The sequence below is a fragment of the Neopelma chrysocephalum genome, unplaced genomic scaffold (assembly GCF_003984885.1).
Source record: "Neopelma chrysocephalum unplaced genomic scaffold, ASM398488v2 Primary Assembly neopelma1_97390, whole genome shotgun sequence".
In the NCBI taxonomy this organism is placed as follows: Eukaryota; Metazoa; Chordata; class Aves; order Passeriformes; family Pipridae; genus Neopelma; species Neopelma chrysocephalum.
This window is the reverse complement of record NW_020926031.1, coordinates 6166156-6183008: the sequence shown is the minus strand read 5'-3', so window position 1 is coordinate 6183008 and position 16853 is coordinate 6166156. Positions and strand designations below refer to the sequence as shown.

General features: G+C 41.3%; 1 protein-coding gene across 4 annotated transcripts in view; it reads right to left on the bottom strand.

The window, feature by feature from the left end:
• ARHGAP22 (Rho GTPase activating protein 22) overlaps positions 1–16853 on the bottom strand; it is a 149124-nt gene that overhangs the window by 38348 nt on the left and 93923 nt on the right. The window lies entirely within an intron of this gene.

Sequence of the window (16853 nt, the reverse complement as noted above, 5' to 3'; positions counted from 1 at the left end):
CGTTGTGTCACTATCATTTCCACACTTACATGGATTTCAGCACCTACTGGCAAGCTAAAGCTGCCAGCCTGTGCTGAGCAGCTGAGATTGCCTGTCCATGGAATTCAGAGATAAGAGCAGGATGATGGTATGCTGTGGTTTCTGCAGAGCTGGTTTAGCATACACAGAATGTGTGCTTCTTAAATCCTCTCTAATCTGGGCAAAGGAACAATCTGGGAGCTGCCTGCAAGCCAAGGAAGTACTTTTTCTGGCTATTAATTGTTTTCTGGCCTCAACACACTCAGCAGCATATGTTGATTTGCAAAGCAAAAGTGGTAAAATGAGATATGTTGGGAAGTATTTTGTGGCTCTCCAAGAAGCTATTCACTGAACTGGGAAATTGAGGCAGTCTTTCAGTAAAGAGGAGAAACAGCGGCCACCTGGGACTAGGCATTCAGCTTAAGAAACAAAAGCCATGATGTTTTATCCCCCGTGTATCCAAATTCTGCTTTTTTTCCCTCATAATATGTTCTTGGACAGTCTCCCATTTTGAATTTACTGAATTATTCACATTCTTTAAGATATATGAAGCAGAACAGCTCTCTAGCTCAAGGTTAGGATGCAGGCATCTGAACAGATCAATGTTCCACCTTACTCTGCTGCAAGGATGACATACTTCATCCTTTGCATACAGAACAGTCAGAGCAGGAAATTACAGTCTGGGAAACTCTTGTCACCGCCTAAATCTTTTACCAACATACTCAGCCTCATGATGAAAGCAGAGGTACCTTACCCAGCAGACCCATTACTGTGCCTTTTTTCACAATCACATATTTTATAGGAGATATGATAGCAACAAAGAGGCTTTCCACAGCCCTCAATGCACATAAGAAATTGGGTTCAGGATGTGGCATCTGGCAGATAGATGGCCTGAGCTCAAGCTAGCTCTTCAGTGGAATGAAACAGTCTCAAAAAAACAATTACTGTATGGGTCATACCATCAGCAAACAACTGAGCTTGGTCAAGGTAAAAAACACACCTTGTCCTTAAGTTTAAAGGGACCAGCTGAGATCTTGCCTACTCACACCACAAAGGGCAAAAAGAGACCAGAATTTATCATAGATTGCAAATTTAGTTGGGACAGCTGAACTAACCCATATAAAGATTGCCATAGGAAGTACAATAAACAGACAAGGAAGACTTTTTACTGTACTTTTGCAGAAGTGGTGTCAGCATCTTCCCAAAGAATCACTGCACCATAGGGACCTGATTACAATTCCCCTTCCCCAAGATATTATTTGGACAAGCCAGCTGCTTTCTAAACCTTCATAGACATTTTTCATGAAATCATTTAGGAAAAAAAAACACATTTATACTTCTATTTGAGTCTCTAAAAAGTAAAATCTGGATGGGAAAAAAAGATTCCTGTACACACAAGACCTGAGATTCTGCCAAACACTACATACAGCTCCTCCACATTTGGCTTTCCCCACTGAAACTTTAAATAGGAGCAAGGTCATGACCCTACAATTTGCCTGTGGGAGAGTCAGTAGTGACTAGACATGTAACTACAAGCAAATGAAGGCAACTCCACACACGGAGGCCAGCTTAGAAACAAGAATGCACTTCAGAACTACTTCTTCAAGAAAGCATCACGTGTTAGCATGATATGAATATTGCAGTGGCAGAGTTTGTAGACCCACCTGGAAACATTTTTCTTTTTTAGTAACATTTTACTTGTATTCCTTTGCATACATGGCTGGTTCCTTTCACTACATCCTTGAAGCAACAAGCAGAACGAGAGATCCCCAAAAGGCAGAGTTCAGACGTATCTCTCTACATTGTGGTAATATTCAACACATTTTGAGTCTTAGAAGTCAAAAGAATAAGAAATTACTAAATTCAGACACCTAGATCTTCTTTAGAAAAACAACAAAAAAACCCCCAAAAACCAAAACCAACAAAAATCCCCAAGAAAACAATGAACAATGGCACATGCACCTTCTTCAGAAGTCCAGAATTTTACCTGAAATCCATAGATGGTTTCTTTTCTGGGCTCGGGAAAGGATCTCCTTATGGATTTCAGGTTTGAGTTGGCAACACAACACTGTATCAATTCAAACACCCTAGACTTTAGACATTGTTTTAGGAAAACAATTTCAAACCTTCCTGCCTAGAAACACTTGGAGATGGAATTTTAATTTTGCTTCCCACAGCAGGATGAAGTTCATATTTGGCTACTACATTCACACATCTTCTCTGTCACTAACAGAGCTTCAGCTCTTACTATGGTTGCTGTTAAACTCCAACCCTGAAGCACACGAGCACCACTTCTACTCTGTGAACCAAAAAGGCCTCTAGCTACTCAGCACCATAACAGGGTGCTTAATGTGTTTAATGATTTTAAACACAGACAAGGGTTTTTCACACCCTTGAACTTCTTGCTCTTCTTTAATCAAGCTTCCATACAAACAAGACTGGGTCTCAGAGACCAACCCTGCATAGCTCAGGGTTGCCATAGGTAGACATTCCAATCCTTTTGCTCAAAGCTTCTTCCATCTCCAGACCAGAGAAAAATATAACTGTCTGCAAACACAGAGTGCAAGCACCTCAACAGATGTGGCAGAAACAGGGTGCTTAACTTTGGGGATGAATAGTCCATCTGCTTCAGCATTAGCCTATGACCAGGGCATCCTGCATTCAGTTGCCTGCTTTGCTGCAGACTTGCAGTGCATGTTGTACAAGATGCACTAGATTCCATACTTAAGCAAGCTGGCAGTGCAGTTTGCCTCCCATCTGGGTGTACAGAAACTGGGAAAGGTGATGGCAACCATGTAAGCATATACAGTAAACGTAAGAGCCTAGAAAGATTAAGGGACTTGTTTTGTTACTGCTCACCATCAAAAGGGCTGACTTCAGCTGACTTCAGTGCTTTGCCACCCCTGTCTTAAGGTATCTTTGTCAACGGTAGGTATCTTTGCCTGGAGGGAACAGCATAGCTCTAGGCCCCCAGTTGCACTGCACAAATTCTCTCTTCCAGGCTCAGACTAGCTAAAGCTGGCAGAACTGCTCTCCTTTGCACCTGCTTATGCTGTTTCTGCAATTGCATTTCATGTGGCCTGGGAGCCATCTCCTGCTAGTGTCAGCCATATAGCATTCACCTCAGAGTAATGTGCCACCTCCTAATCCTTAGAAACAGTCCTCCTTTCAGCTCTCCCTCATGCCCCACAACAGGGAAGGTTAAATACTGAAAGACTGGGACTAAGCAACTTGCTGAAGGTCAGATGCAGAAGCAGGAATCACAATCTACAAAGCTCTGTTTACTGAAAATTCTTCTTTTTTTGACCATCCTTAGTCTGGTATGCATTCACTGGAAAGTGCAAAGCAGAAGGCTGCCATTATGTTATATTTACCTGTCCTGCCTTGCAGGTTCAAAGAACCTGCAACAAACATTCAGTTGCATCTCTCCTTTTATACAGCTGTTGCAATGAAGAAGAGTTGGAATTTTTTATTTGCCTTGAACCTCATTTACTCAAGCTTGACCTTCTTAAGATCATTTGTGAAGCCAAACCTTAGGTCCCCTTTGTCTGAGGGAAAAGTTCAAGAGGAACAGGACTAGACTTCCATGTAGAAGATGTTCCTGCCCCATTGCATGTAAAAGGAGGAACTTTTATACTCTCAAGTAAAGATGCTCTTGGGTTCTGCTGAAGTTGGCAGCTTCTTTTTTTTTTGCTTAGATAATTTCTCTTCCTTTTACCCCCCACCTGGTTTGCCTTTCACCCATTTCTTATGTCATTCCGCTTACTGATGTGTTTCTATATTGCCATTACATCAACACTATTGAAAAGTTACACAATTACAATAACTTGTGTATGTATATATATATTTGCATGTTTGTATTATATATTACATGCTTGATTATATGTTTGTATTGCTTTGGCATGGATAGTAACTCTACTATTTTCAGTAAGAGTGAAATTTAGTTGGCCGTGTGCTGCTGCAGCATGCGGGGAGGCAAATGGCAGTTCAAGGCTGAATTGTGAAAGGGGTGGCTGGTGGGTAACACAAGGCCCAGCTGACGTGTTTGCCCTCAGTACTAGAACAGGTAGTGACAGGAAGCCTTTGATTGCAGACAAGCAGCAACAAAGATCTTGACAAATGGACAAAAACTAGCACCCATAGCTGAACAGAACAATTGCAGTGATTCATCTTCCCTGACTTGCTCTTTACAATTGACTTAAAGGTGAGTATCAGTATTCAGGGCTCAAAGATCTCCCCGATAATGAAAGAAGGTGAAAAATGAGATGAATTATGTCAAGATTAAGGGCAGCTCTATTAGGGGGAATCTTCCTGAGCACAGCAGGGAAAAAAAAAAAAACCAAACCCAGTCTTGATCTTTGGATTATGAGAAGAGACAAAAGAAATATCAGTGAGTAAGCAAAAGTTCATTAAGATTGCTTGGAATAGACTCTTGAAGACTAATTCCATTTCTTCAGTCTTTTTGCCTTTGATTCCAGCTAATGCTGAACCTCTATCCTGAGTACTCTCTACCCCAAACAAAGGTTTTCAAGAGCCTGAATGCCAGAGATAGACCCTGTCTATCACAACTGAATCTTGGGTAAACCTGCCATCAGCATCAATTTTAAACTTCACTACAACCAATAACAACTCTACTATTTTGTTGCTGTTTTTTTCTGGATGATTCTTTAATAGAATGAAAAACTTGCTGTGCATACGAAACTCATCTTGAAATGCTCCATTTAGGCTACTGGAGAACAGAAAATAACAGCAAGAAAAATCTGAAGCAGTCAGAGAGGCAGAGATAAAAATAAGGAAAACTGGAGTTTTCTCAGTATGGGTAAGATTTGTGAAGAATTAAGCTGTACAGAAAACAGTACTGTGTGCTTGCCATGATTTTTTTATATCTATCTATCTATGTAACCCCATCCACCCATATATTTATATATGGAATATATGAGTTTGAAGTTGATTTGGAGCTGAGAGAGTAAATGTATGATCGTATTTTAAAAAGCGTACAAAACTAGGAAAATACAAGGCATGGGGATTTAGTGTCATGTGCAGTGCGAACAAAGAAGCTTTGAATCAAAATAAATTCACTGTGTCACAGTTCCAATGGAAAACTTTTCCTAAAGTTGGTGGCATTTCTTCCTAAGGAAAAATGCACCTTTGTAGGTGAAAGGTGATTTATTTCCACAGTATGGAAGGAGTTTGAGAGGATTTTAACATTCATTTGGTTGTGTCAATCAGGAAAGGGAAATCTTAAAAACCTTTTATTGTACTGAGGAAGTTCAGCTCATAAATTGACATGGTTCAGATTTTCTAAGGACAGGATTTACAAGCATACACTAAAATCTCATTGACTTCTCAGTCAAATATAAATGCCTAATTTCCTTACACATTTTTCAATTTAACAGGTTTAATGATCGCTACCAGTAGAAGATGATCAAATTTTCAGTTAAAAATCATTGTAGAGGATTTTCATGAGTCCATAAATGATTTTTAGATCCCAGATCTTAGACCTCATCCCAGAGAATAAAGCAAAAGTAGGCAAAGGCACTGCCATCTATAAACTAATCTAAAGGCCCTGTGATCTCTTCTCCCCTCCCATGCCTTCTGTGGTTTCAGAAGCCATTAAGCTGCTTTAAAAAAGCACCAACAAAGAGATCAGACCTCAGAACTGTGGTTTCTTATGCAAAAAATTTGACAAGATTTAACATGAACAGAGTCACTAATAAAGTTTCTCTATACAGGTACATGGACTACAGAAAACCTTTACAAACCTAAGGCTAGAGATCTGTTTCAGTTGTCAGGATCAAGTGTATGATTACTAAAACTATACTGAAGAAATGAGGATTTAGTTTAAACTCTGGCCTATTATTCATAAAATCGTACCTGCTAGCTTGACTCTCCTGCCTGGAGATGCCTTTCTTCATAATGTGTGTGGCCTTATTAGTCTAGACTTATCTATTTATTAAACTGAAGAACTGTTAAGGACTACCAATCACTTCAAATAAACCAATGCCTTGAAAATAAACCAAGAGATATTCCAGCTAGGCTAAACACTGGTAAGTGATGTCATACCCCAGGAACTATGGCAAGCAGAAAAAAAAAGATGCAATATAAGAGGAAGAGAGAAAAATAATTTCAAGTACTCTTAAAGGGAAAGTAAGTAGCACTGCACACAAACTTCACCTTGAACCCTTGCTTGTAAAACCTGCTTACATGAGTTCAGTGCTTTGTAATGTTTGAGTCTACTTGAGCTGAGTTTTTCTTAATGTGCTTTGTTTGGCCTCAGCTGAACTGTGAGAAGTTTCAGTAAAAAAGCTTCAGTTATTTTTAAGTTATACTTCTGGCATTAAAACATATTTATTGTAATAGTACACCAATGGTCTCACATCTCCTCGCTTTCAGTGATTTGTAATTTCAGAGAAGAGACTACATTCCATGTTGCCTGGAATGTGCTGCTCGCTGTGGCCCAAAAGTACAGTTTATCATGGCTAAAGTGAATTCACAACGAGGGAAAGTCACCTCTACTGCAGCAGCCCAATATTTAGAGTTCAGATGAGCCCAGGCACAACATGCAACTGTTAAGTACATTTTTTTCCAAGGACAAAGCGTTTCACTTGTATCAACACAGCTCAGGTAGTATTCTCCCCAGCTTCTGCCCACAATTACTTTGCTCCTTAAAAGAAACAGATACTAACAACGATCACACTGCCTCCCTAACTAGAGAGGTTTCAGGAGACTGTGAAATGTGCTCCCAATTCCATGCAGTAATCCTATAAGCAAGCTGTATTATTATTGCTTTGTTATCAGCTCCTACTAGCTAGCAGCAAGAGATGAAAACTCTCCAACATGGTCACAGATAGTTTAGGAGGCCAGCAAGGAGGATGCCAAAGAGGAACTGATCAACCATAATTAACGAGGAGCAAGTACTACACCAGCAATTTCTAGGAGCTGCATGACACCATTTCACCTCTGTTGCTGCTTGTTCGTTTCATCCTGAGTGGGAATTCTAGAGTACCAATGTTCTAATTACATCCAACGACGCCTCAGGGGTTAGACTGTCAAACAAATGACAATTAAACTGTTCTGGCTCTTGACTCAAATAATTTTTCCTGATAGGTTACTGTGGAGACTGAGCATGTCCACTTCCAAACCTGGATCATAACAGAGACAGCAGCTTTTTAGGTGGAGCTCTCACTGTGCAGTGGCCTCTTACAGCCATATCTACTGACAAAGCAGAATATTTAGGGTATAGTGTTGCCTAACTCTGCCTTTGCCTGACAAAGTTCCTACTGGAAAAGAAACTGAAATCCTTGAGAGCTTAAGCATAGGTGCAGTTCAGTTTCTTCCATTTGCTCAAACTTGAACTCCAGAAACTCACAAACCCTTCCCTCAGAATCTGTCTGACATGCCACCTGCTCTTAGGGAGCTGTTCACCTCTGAAGGGTCTTAGAATGACAAAAGGACTTCTATCCCTCTCTAGAGGTGTGCTAGGGGGCGAAAAAACCCAAACCAAACCAAAAAAACCCCACTATTTCTTCCCCTTGTGGAAAAAGACCTGGTGATGGCAAGTGGGGATGACAAGGGGGAACAAGAAAGGATTGCACAGCTTTTTCACCAGCATGTTCCATAGACAGCCTTGTATCAACTGCTTTCCCTTACCCTCCTTTCTTCCACTCCAGAAGACTAACCCTTGCAGTCTTTCCTCAATGTATTTGAGATCTAGAAGGTTACAATGAGCCCAGTCCTCAATGGTGATAAAGTGTGGAATTGCCTGCACTACGTGCCTACAGTCATTTCATTGACCTCCAATTTGGATGGAAGGGAAATGAATTTTTCTCAGGCCAGCAGAAACCACGCACTCACAGGGAAGCAATTTAGGCCAGCCATCTGTCAGAAGCTGTGTGTCTGTCCCTACAAGGCACATTGCAGGAGACATCTGAATTAAGGCAACTGTGAATTTGAGGGTTCAAAAAAAAGTTACAAATATATGTATGAAAGACTCAGAAAATAGTAGCACATCTATGCATAACAGGCCACATTGTTCCATGTGGTTCTCCAAAGCAGCAAGTGCTCAATGCTTCTGAAGAATGTATCAAATTATGTTTTCCAACTGTGGTTATGTTTACATGTTATTATAAGGGAGGAAATTCCTTCCTGACCAAAGATGATGATACTTCATGCTTTGAAAAATCTGAATGAAAATTACTGGATAATTTTTATCCATTACCATGCAACCACGAGCAATTTGGTAATTCTCATAAATTTCTTTAAATCTTTAACACTGAAGACAAAACTTGAGGAAAATTTTAAGTCCTGACAATTAATTACTTACTATAACATTAGAATGGTGAAGCCTGATCTATTTTTCTTTAACAATTTCATACTGGAGAGATAACATGCAACTTCTGCATTCTTTTGGAACTGTTGAGTTCACATTTTCCAGGTCTGCTCAATGACAGGAATGAAGTGGTTCTCATGCGCCTTTTAAATAAGTCTCTCTACAACCACCTACTCCTCTTCCTCACCCCTCAAAAGCCTATGTTTTCTTTCTCCTGCATCTAATCCACCATGAAACCAAAGGCATCCTCACCGTATCTTTAAAGGACTGCATGTCTCCCATCTTAGCCAATGCTCTGGACTTTGAACTAAGAAGAATGGAAAGGAAGCCATCAGCTGGTACAGCTTGGTTTGCAGATGCCAGAGCTTCTGGCTGAGCCTGCAAAGACGCTGATTCTCTGTAGAATGAATACAGAGTACTGCAGAAATTCGAGCCAACCAATTACAAATGTTATTATCTTCTTTAGTAAAGTGACTGAAGCTTTACAAGCACAGTTTTGGCAGCAGCAAATTAATGGACTATCATTAAGGACTCAACAGTTGCAGACTTTGTTTTTACAAAAAACAAAGCTATTTGTCACATTAATGCAGAAAAAGGATTGAAATGCAAAGGCATATATACTGTAGGCCTTTGGCAAAACATTGGCAAATTTGAAAAAACCCTGGCCAATACTAATGATGAGACAATGCATATGGAAGTATTACTGTTCTACATCCAAACTTTAAGAGCTCAGGGATATTCTGATCCAAGTCTGTAGTCTTGTTATAGTTTGCACAGACTAACAGTTTTAGAGCAGTCTCCTCCTGTACCTGGCTATGCATGGAGTAGCCAAGGAATCTTCTAAACCTGACTGTCTAACACACAGAATTCTTCCCTGTCACAACAGTGCTCATTGGAAAAAAAGGGGAATTACACACTTGTCACTTGTGCTCAGCACTGCAGCCACTCAGAACATCCACAAGTGTGGATGGCTAGAGGACTCCAGGCTGTGGTAATGCAAAAAGCAAGGACCTATATTCTTTGTGCTTTAGGACAACTGCCAGTGAACTGTGAGCAGAACAATCCTTCGAAGAGTCAGCTCTAATTCTGTACACTCACTGGCAATGAACAGACTCCTCCTAGTTAATAGCATTATCAAAATGTCCATAAAAGTTCCTTTGAAGTAGTTAATCACTAGCTGATATAACCTCACTTTCCAGAAACGTGCTGTTTTAGATCAGACTTAAACAAGAGAAGAAAAGAGCCTGTTAGGTAAACAACTCATCCTAAGAGACGTCTTCAGCTGGTGGACTTGCTCCCATTGAAATTCAAGGGAGTGTTGTACAGAATGCTTTCCTCTGAGAATCTGGATTTCCCAATGAAAGTCCTGTCTTGCAGCATTCACTGCCACTATTGCATACAGATGTACTTTTCCATTGCATCCCATCTTGATGCTTGTATGTCTCCTCCATCCTAGGTCAAAGGCCTGCACATAGCTAATGTCTCAGCTGACAAGCTAAGACAGTCACCTTTATATTTTAGAGGCAGAGAGTAAAGCTCAGGTGCATAACATGAGAGACCACGTTTCAGGATGACTGCTTGAGGAAGACTATTTATGATGTGGGACTATTCAGAATTTTCATCAAACGTAGCAGAACTGCCTCAAGCATTACTGTGCAAGCTTCCACGCCCACAGTGCAGACAGTTCATCAGCACCAAGTCAATCAGCCACTGAGCTGTTGCTGTCCAGCTCCTCCAAACAACAGCTTCTGAGCTGGTACAGCACAGTCCTGTCTGTATGTCTCAGTACTCATGGACTGGGGAAAACTCCAGTAAATTGATATCCTTCCTGCAGAAATTCTTGAACTTCTTCTGTCTTCCTAGATCTGCAATGTGCTGTAGTCTACGTGTTCTGTCCTGACAGTCTTCCTCCAGAATGGTTAGCTGTCAGAAGGGAAATCCTTGTATTTGAAAACCTGGATCAGCAGCCTCTTCTCCACTATAAGAGCATGCAGAGTTCCTTAGAAAAGCACACAGTCACCTACTGAGAGCTCTGTTACACTGCCAGAAGGTCCTTCAAACCATCTTATGTTATTTGATAGTTTACAGGTCTGTCGTTCTTCAAGCAAAGGCTGACCAAAGCTAGGTCGCAGTCCTAGCAAAGTAACAGTCTCTTTACTAACAAGAGAAACTAAGAATTTCCACAAAGGAGCACAGAAAGGAGACAAATGCTCAGCATTACAACTCACATGAACACCCCTCAAAAGTCCTGAAGACTACCATCGGTATGTACAGTAATCAAGTGTGATGGTGCAACTTTCTCCTGGTGTGAGCGCATATTTGCAGCACGGATGTTCACACTGGCTAGCCAAACTCTGTAACTACACTTCAGTTACCTCTAGAGCAAGAAATGTTACCTTATGAAAAACCTCCACTTTCCCTAAGCTTCAAATCAAGTAACAGGTAAAGGAACAGAAGAGGTTTATCACATGCAGTTTACACATGGTCCTTTGAAGACACACATACTCTGGGGGAACCTAGCCACCAACATATTTTATGATGTTCAAGTACAAAAGATCAAGTTCTTATTCCAAGAAATAAAAAAGCCTTGCACCATGCATCTTGTGATATATTACTTAAACAGAAATATTAGCATTGGCAGTTGAGCTGCTTTTGCCAGAGTGGTATTAACTACATAAATCAAATGTAAACACACAGATTTAGGCCACAAAGAACTAGCACTTGGGTGAGACGAGAAGAGTATCACCCTCACTGTTTGGAATGCTCTCTATAGGCAGTATATTTGAGTATTTTTATGCTTATAGAAGCAGAAAGCCCATTCTAACAATGCTGGCATAAGCGGGGTTGCTGCACAGATATACTGAGCCCAGTTGGTCCACTAAGAAAAATGCGAGCAGGAAATAGGGCACATGTATCTGCCTCGTGAGCCTCCTCTCTCTCCTCACCCTGCTCCTTCCTTGAGAAGGCAGAAGTCTGCAGCCATTGCAGGCAGCATGTGTTATAAGGATTTTTGTCTTTGTAGTCAAAAGCAGAGTAACAGCCAGCAACCAGGATCTGCTCAGCCAATGACAGGGTATATTAAAAAGCCTTCCAGCTTCTGTTTCAAAACAAAGAAATCTTGATAAGCCTGAAGGCAGCAGCTGCTGCCAGCAGCATGTTGCCTTCCTTACCTTAGGGACACCTGCTGAGCTGCTGGCTGTTTAATATTACATTAAAACAGCAGCTTTCCAGATAATGAATTATGTATCTATAGTGAAGCTGTGGTATCCAGAGGGTGTGAGGACATGGTTTGGAAATCGAAGAACCATTTGGGTTAATGGTCTGCAAGGCTGGGGGAAAAAAAAGGTACTTATGGCTTCGTGATTTGGTCAGAGCCCCAGTCATGTAACAGAGGGAACAAGGGAAGCATGGTGAGTGCTCCTCCTCTTCCCTTGCACTTTTTTTTTTGAGAGCAATGAGGTGAGTTTGAAAGTCCCTAAAAGGAGATACAAATCTAAAATGAGGGGGAAAATAACAGAGTTATAAGCTTGTATAGATTGTGACTGCAGCCACTTTCACTGCTCTAGCATTAAAGACACAGACAGTTACATTTTATTATGTATTTTTATTTAAATGGTCCATCACGTGAAAGCAGAAATCGAAGACAGTAGTAAATTATTGTCTTCAAAATCTGGTCTCTGCCAGTTATCTGTCTTTAACAGAGAACTCTATCTATGGTCTCTGAAGTAAATCTGCAAGCACTTGTCAAACAGACACAGCTCCTCCAGCCTTCCAGAGAGAAGTTTTAATTCTCTTGCTTTATTTAATTTAAGTTAGGTGATCTGGGTACCTAATTATGAAAGCACTATATGTATGTAATGATCATAATGAATGAGCATATATGTAAATGCATTATTAAACACCTGTAACCCTTAAGTGTTCCTGTTTGCAGATATTCTAGTCCTGTCCATGTTAGAGTCTAAATATGAGTAAGGCTGATTCTCATAATTTACTGTTGGCTCAGGAGGCTGACAGTAAAAAGAACTCTTTATATCATACACCTTATCCTAAATCAGCTTCATTCTGTCCAGTTCTATTACTTCTCTGTCCAATTAAAAACATCTAACACAGCTTGGACTGCCTTTTTCAGATAAGGAATAGTCACACAACAGTAACTGCAAGCCAATCTTATGACAAGGATATGAAAGCAGAAGTGATTTCAGTGTATGCTTTAGCTAGTAACAAATAAATTAAAAGAAATAAAAAAATAAACCCCATTGCTGGAGTATGCTTTTCAGACAGAATTAAATCTTAGTGTTTTGGGAGAACAGGCTCAGAGATACTGAAATTGCTTTTCAAGGTTATATTGTGCATTAGTGGGAAAATGCCTTCTCTGTATTAAAAAAAAAAAAAAAAAAAGAAAAAAGCCTTCAAATTCCACACTGAGAAATTCCTCCATAACAGTAGAGAACAGAGAGATACAGAGACACTAACTGATTTCCAGTATGATACTGGCTAGTGACAGAGTTGTGAATGAAAAACATAACTCCCACATTCAGGCACCCTGATTAATTCAAACATCAACCCTCATAAAGCAAGGAATACTGTTTAGAAGGTTGGTTGTGTGCAACTGCAAAGGCAGTGCCAGCCCTAGAAAGCAGAAAGCACAGAATGAGAGAAAACAAGCTGAACAGCAAAAAGATTGTTCCCCTAGCACTGGATGGAACGCAGGCCACTCTCTGATCAAAGCACTGCTCTCAAAATGGGAAATCAGAGCAGAAATTAGGAGCATACTGTGCCTCTAAAAGCTGCTCCTTTGCTCAGCAGCTCCAGAGGTTGCCTGGCACCTCCTCTATTTGGAGAGCTTTAACTGGTGAGCTGAAGTCACCACTCTCTCAGCAGTGTGCACATGGGTCATTGAGAGGCACAGCAGTGTGTTGGCCAACTCTGCCTCTTGAGCACTATGATTCTTGGCAGCGCTGGCCTCTCTGGCTGCTGAATCCCAGAGCCCTGTGGAGAGAGTGGCCCAGATCCCACAAAAGCCTAGACACTGATTGGATAAAGCCCCAATTCCACTCAGATTTTAATACTGATGAGGGAGAATTGCACCAGAGCCACATGGCCGTGCAAGTCATTTACTGAGCAACGGACATGTCTCTGTGGTGCCCTGCCAGTTCCTTTCATATCTCCAGGCCCATGGAGTCCAGTACACTGTTTCCTGAAGACTCCAACCGCCCGAAATGGTAAAGTGTGCAGCCAGGATCCAGGCTGTCTGTGGACTCATCTTCTACCCAAGTGCCTTGCTGTGATCCCAAATATCTCACCGCATGTTTGGACCTTGCTGCATTCCAAACCTGTGGAATGAACTTATTTGTAGGGATTTTTAAGACTGATTTCTAGTCAAGAAAACAGTCCTTGTAAATAACACCCTCACCAGTTCAAGAGGTAACAGTTATCCAGTCCCTCTTCTGTCTCATCATGAGGCTTTTGTTCTACTTTTCTGAACCGGAGCATCCACCAGATAAGTGGATAAGGAGTTTAATAAAACACAAAGGATTATGTCACATTGCCTGGGCTTCAGAGTTGAAAGCAAAGCCACACACCACCACACTTTCCAGGTCTGCCAAATGATGGAGCTATCTAGCTCCTCTTTCCTCCCCACTAGCCCTGCTATATTGAACTGGTGACATGTGGTTGATTGGACAAAGTATTAATATAAGAGCAAAATCAGAATGGCCCCTTTTCAACATGACTGCCATAGATGAAGAGCATCCTCATCTCCAGTCCTGGACCTTACACCCCTCAAACCACGGTGCTGTAGGGATTGAATGCTTCCTTTCACCAAGATAGCCTCTCTCAGTTTCCCTAATCTGTATAAAACCCATGCTGTGAGTGCATCAGAGGAGGAAAACAATCAGGCACAGGCAGAATAAAGCAGGAGAGGCAACAGAGCTCAGCCCCAAATCCTGCCTTTAGCATGACCATCCCCACAGGTCCGCAGAGAGAGAAGCTCTAAGCATACTAAAAGCAAACACTGAAAGTCTTACACATCAACATCATGCAAAAATGACCTAATCATCAGCCATCAAATATCCTGAGGTTGCTGGGTGCGGGCTGCTCTTCTCAGGCAGCAGCTCACAGACTCCCTCCCAGGAGTGGCAGCCACATCACTTGTCTGCCGCACATGGCATTTTCCCCAGCAGCTCCGTTTGCTGAGCACAAAGAGCGAGCCCACAACATTAAAGAACACTCCCCTCCTTTGAAGTTGAGATTGTTTGGTTTGCCTAGATACAAACTAAAACTGCACCTTAATCATCCAGCTTTGAAGTCCTGTAAATCTACAGCTGCAGAAAAGTAAGGACCACTTGGCAATAAAACATTCATTATTAATTTCTTTTGAATTAAAGTGGAAAAGGCTTGGCCGAAGCTGAAATATTCTTTTTCGCCCACTAGAAATGAAGAAATATGTGAAAAACCAATGGTGACTTGCCAGATCAGAGACAATTATGACTATATGACATTTTATAACCCAATTTTGAGCAGTATTGAGCCAGTGCTCAGGGTGCGGCCAAAGAAAACAAAAAATTTTTATGGGAGAAAGTCATATGAGAAAACAATGGGTTTTAACAACAGGCTGCAGAGGTTAATAAATAGTTTAATTGTTTTGATGCCTTATTTAAAGTGTGTATGGGGATGTAACTGATAGGAGTTTGATGGTAATTAAAACTGGTAATAGGAAAAATAAAGGAACCCTTACTTGAATTTTTCCAGAATCTGTCATTGCTGTATGTTTACCAGAGGGTATGAGTAGGCTAAGGATACATCACCAAATGAGACCTGTGGGAAATCTCCATAGGCACAACTGTCTGCAAAGCAAAGGATGTACAGCAAGAGAGAACACTCTACTTTGGCTTTGCTTTTTCACTTCAGGCATATCTGGAAACTCTCTCAGCCCCCACAAAAACAAATAGAGAATTAATCCAAAACACAGTAGGTCTGGCCTGGAATATTAGCGAGGAGGTGAAATGGCGCATCATGAGAATAAAGCTCACTTAGAGAGAAACAGGCTTCAGCTACAACCTGGTACAAAGCAGTTAAGATACAAAAGCATGAACTCCCAGGCTACAAAACTTTGGAGAATCAGGTTTCAGTTCCCATCTCTGCTGGCAGCTTCCTGTAGTAATCTGGGCAAGTTCCCTCTCAAGGCTGAATCAGGAGTGTTTACCTGGGAGTTTTGTTTCCCATGTAATCAATATTTCTAGCTGTGAACTTGTCCACAGCCCAGTTCTTGTCCCCAGGTCATTTGAACCTGTGAAAAGAGATCACAGATCATGCATAAACCTCGCTGCTCTTGATGGCTTGCTCCTTCCCTGTTCAGAGACACAGAGAATAGCCAGGTCAGATCCTTTGGAGCCTGTGGCTACTATAGTTTTTATGCAACCGCACTTTCGATGCCATGCTTTGAGCACCCTAATCATTTAATGCCTTTGAATGACCACACTTACTTATCAGAAGGATATCTTTACTCAGATGATAGTAAAACCCTCTGCAAATGAAGTGGTTTCTGAAAAAGTGCTAAAGGGAATTGCCTTAAGTAACTGGATGGAAAGTGGCTCAAAAGCTGTCAGGAGTTCAGCTTCTTCAAAGCAACATCAGCAATAGACCGACATTAAAGAGCTCATGGAAAAGCTCAGCTATCTCACCACTTCCCACTCAGACACAGGTTCTCCCTTCATGCTTTGGCACTTCCCTTCCTAGACTGTCCCGGAAGCAAGAGGAGAAAAGTCAGCAAAGAGCAGAGTGGGCGTCAGAAGGAATCAGGATCCTTACCCTGCCAGAGTGCCTGAACCAGGTGGTGTTCTGGACAGCTAGGTGGATTTCACAGATCAGGTAGATTTGGACAGAAACAGGCTCAGATGGACAACACCCTCAGTTCAGTTAGCTGACAATTTTCACATTGGTAGTGACTCAGAGTACAACTGGTTGCTGTTCCCTGAACTTACCTCAGTCATCCCCTAAAGTCCCAGCCTTACCTTTCCTGGCTGTACCATTAGCCCTGTCCTGCAATGCCTTCTGTATACACAGGTAAGGCAGCCACCTTCCCTCAGCCCCTCTCTAGAGAGACATTCCTACTGTGGCACACGCTATACAGGAAAGAAGCACTTGTCAGCTGAGTGCCCCCAGCAGATGAGCAAAAAGAGGGAGCCAAAAATTGTCCTATGCCCCCATTGTAAAGTGGCATTTATATGTACACACATTCAACAAAACTCTAAAAAAGAACTTAAAATAATCAAATTCAATTATAATATTTTTTCTTCTTTCTAAGAAAAACTTTTCAGACATGACTATCCTTAAGAATTTCTGAACTATTGTGTAAATTTGTGTACAAGTGCATACATTTCACTCAACAAACACCAAATAGTTGGTACCAGTGGCTACAGGTCAGCTTAACTCAATTCTCACACCTAAACTGCTAGTTCTGATTGTGCAATCCCCTTTTAAAATAGGAACCCACTAGTAAACACAA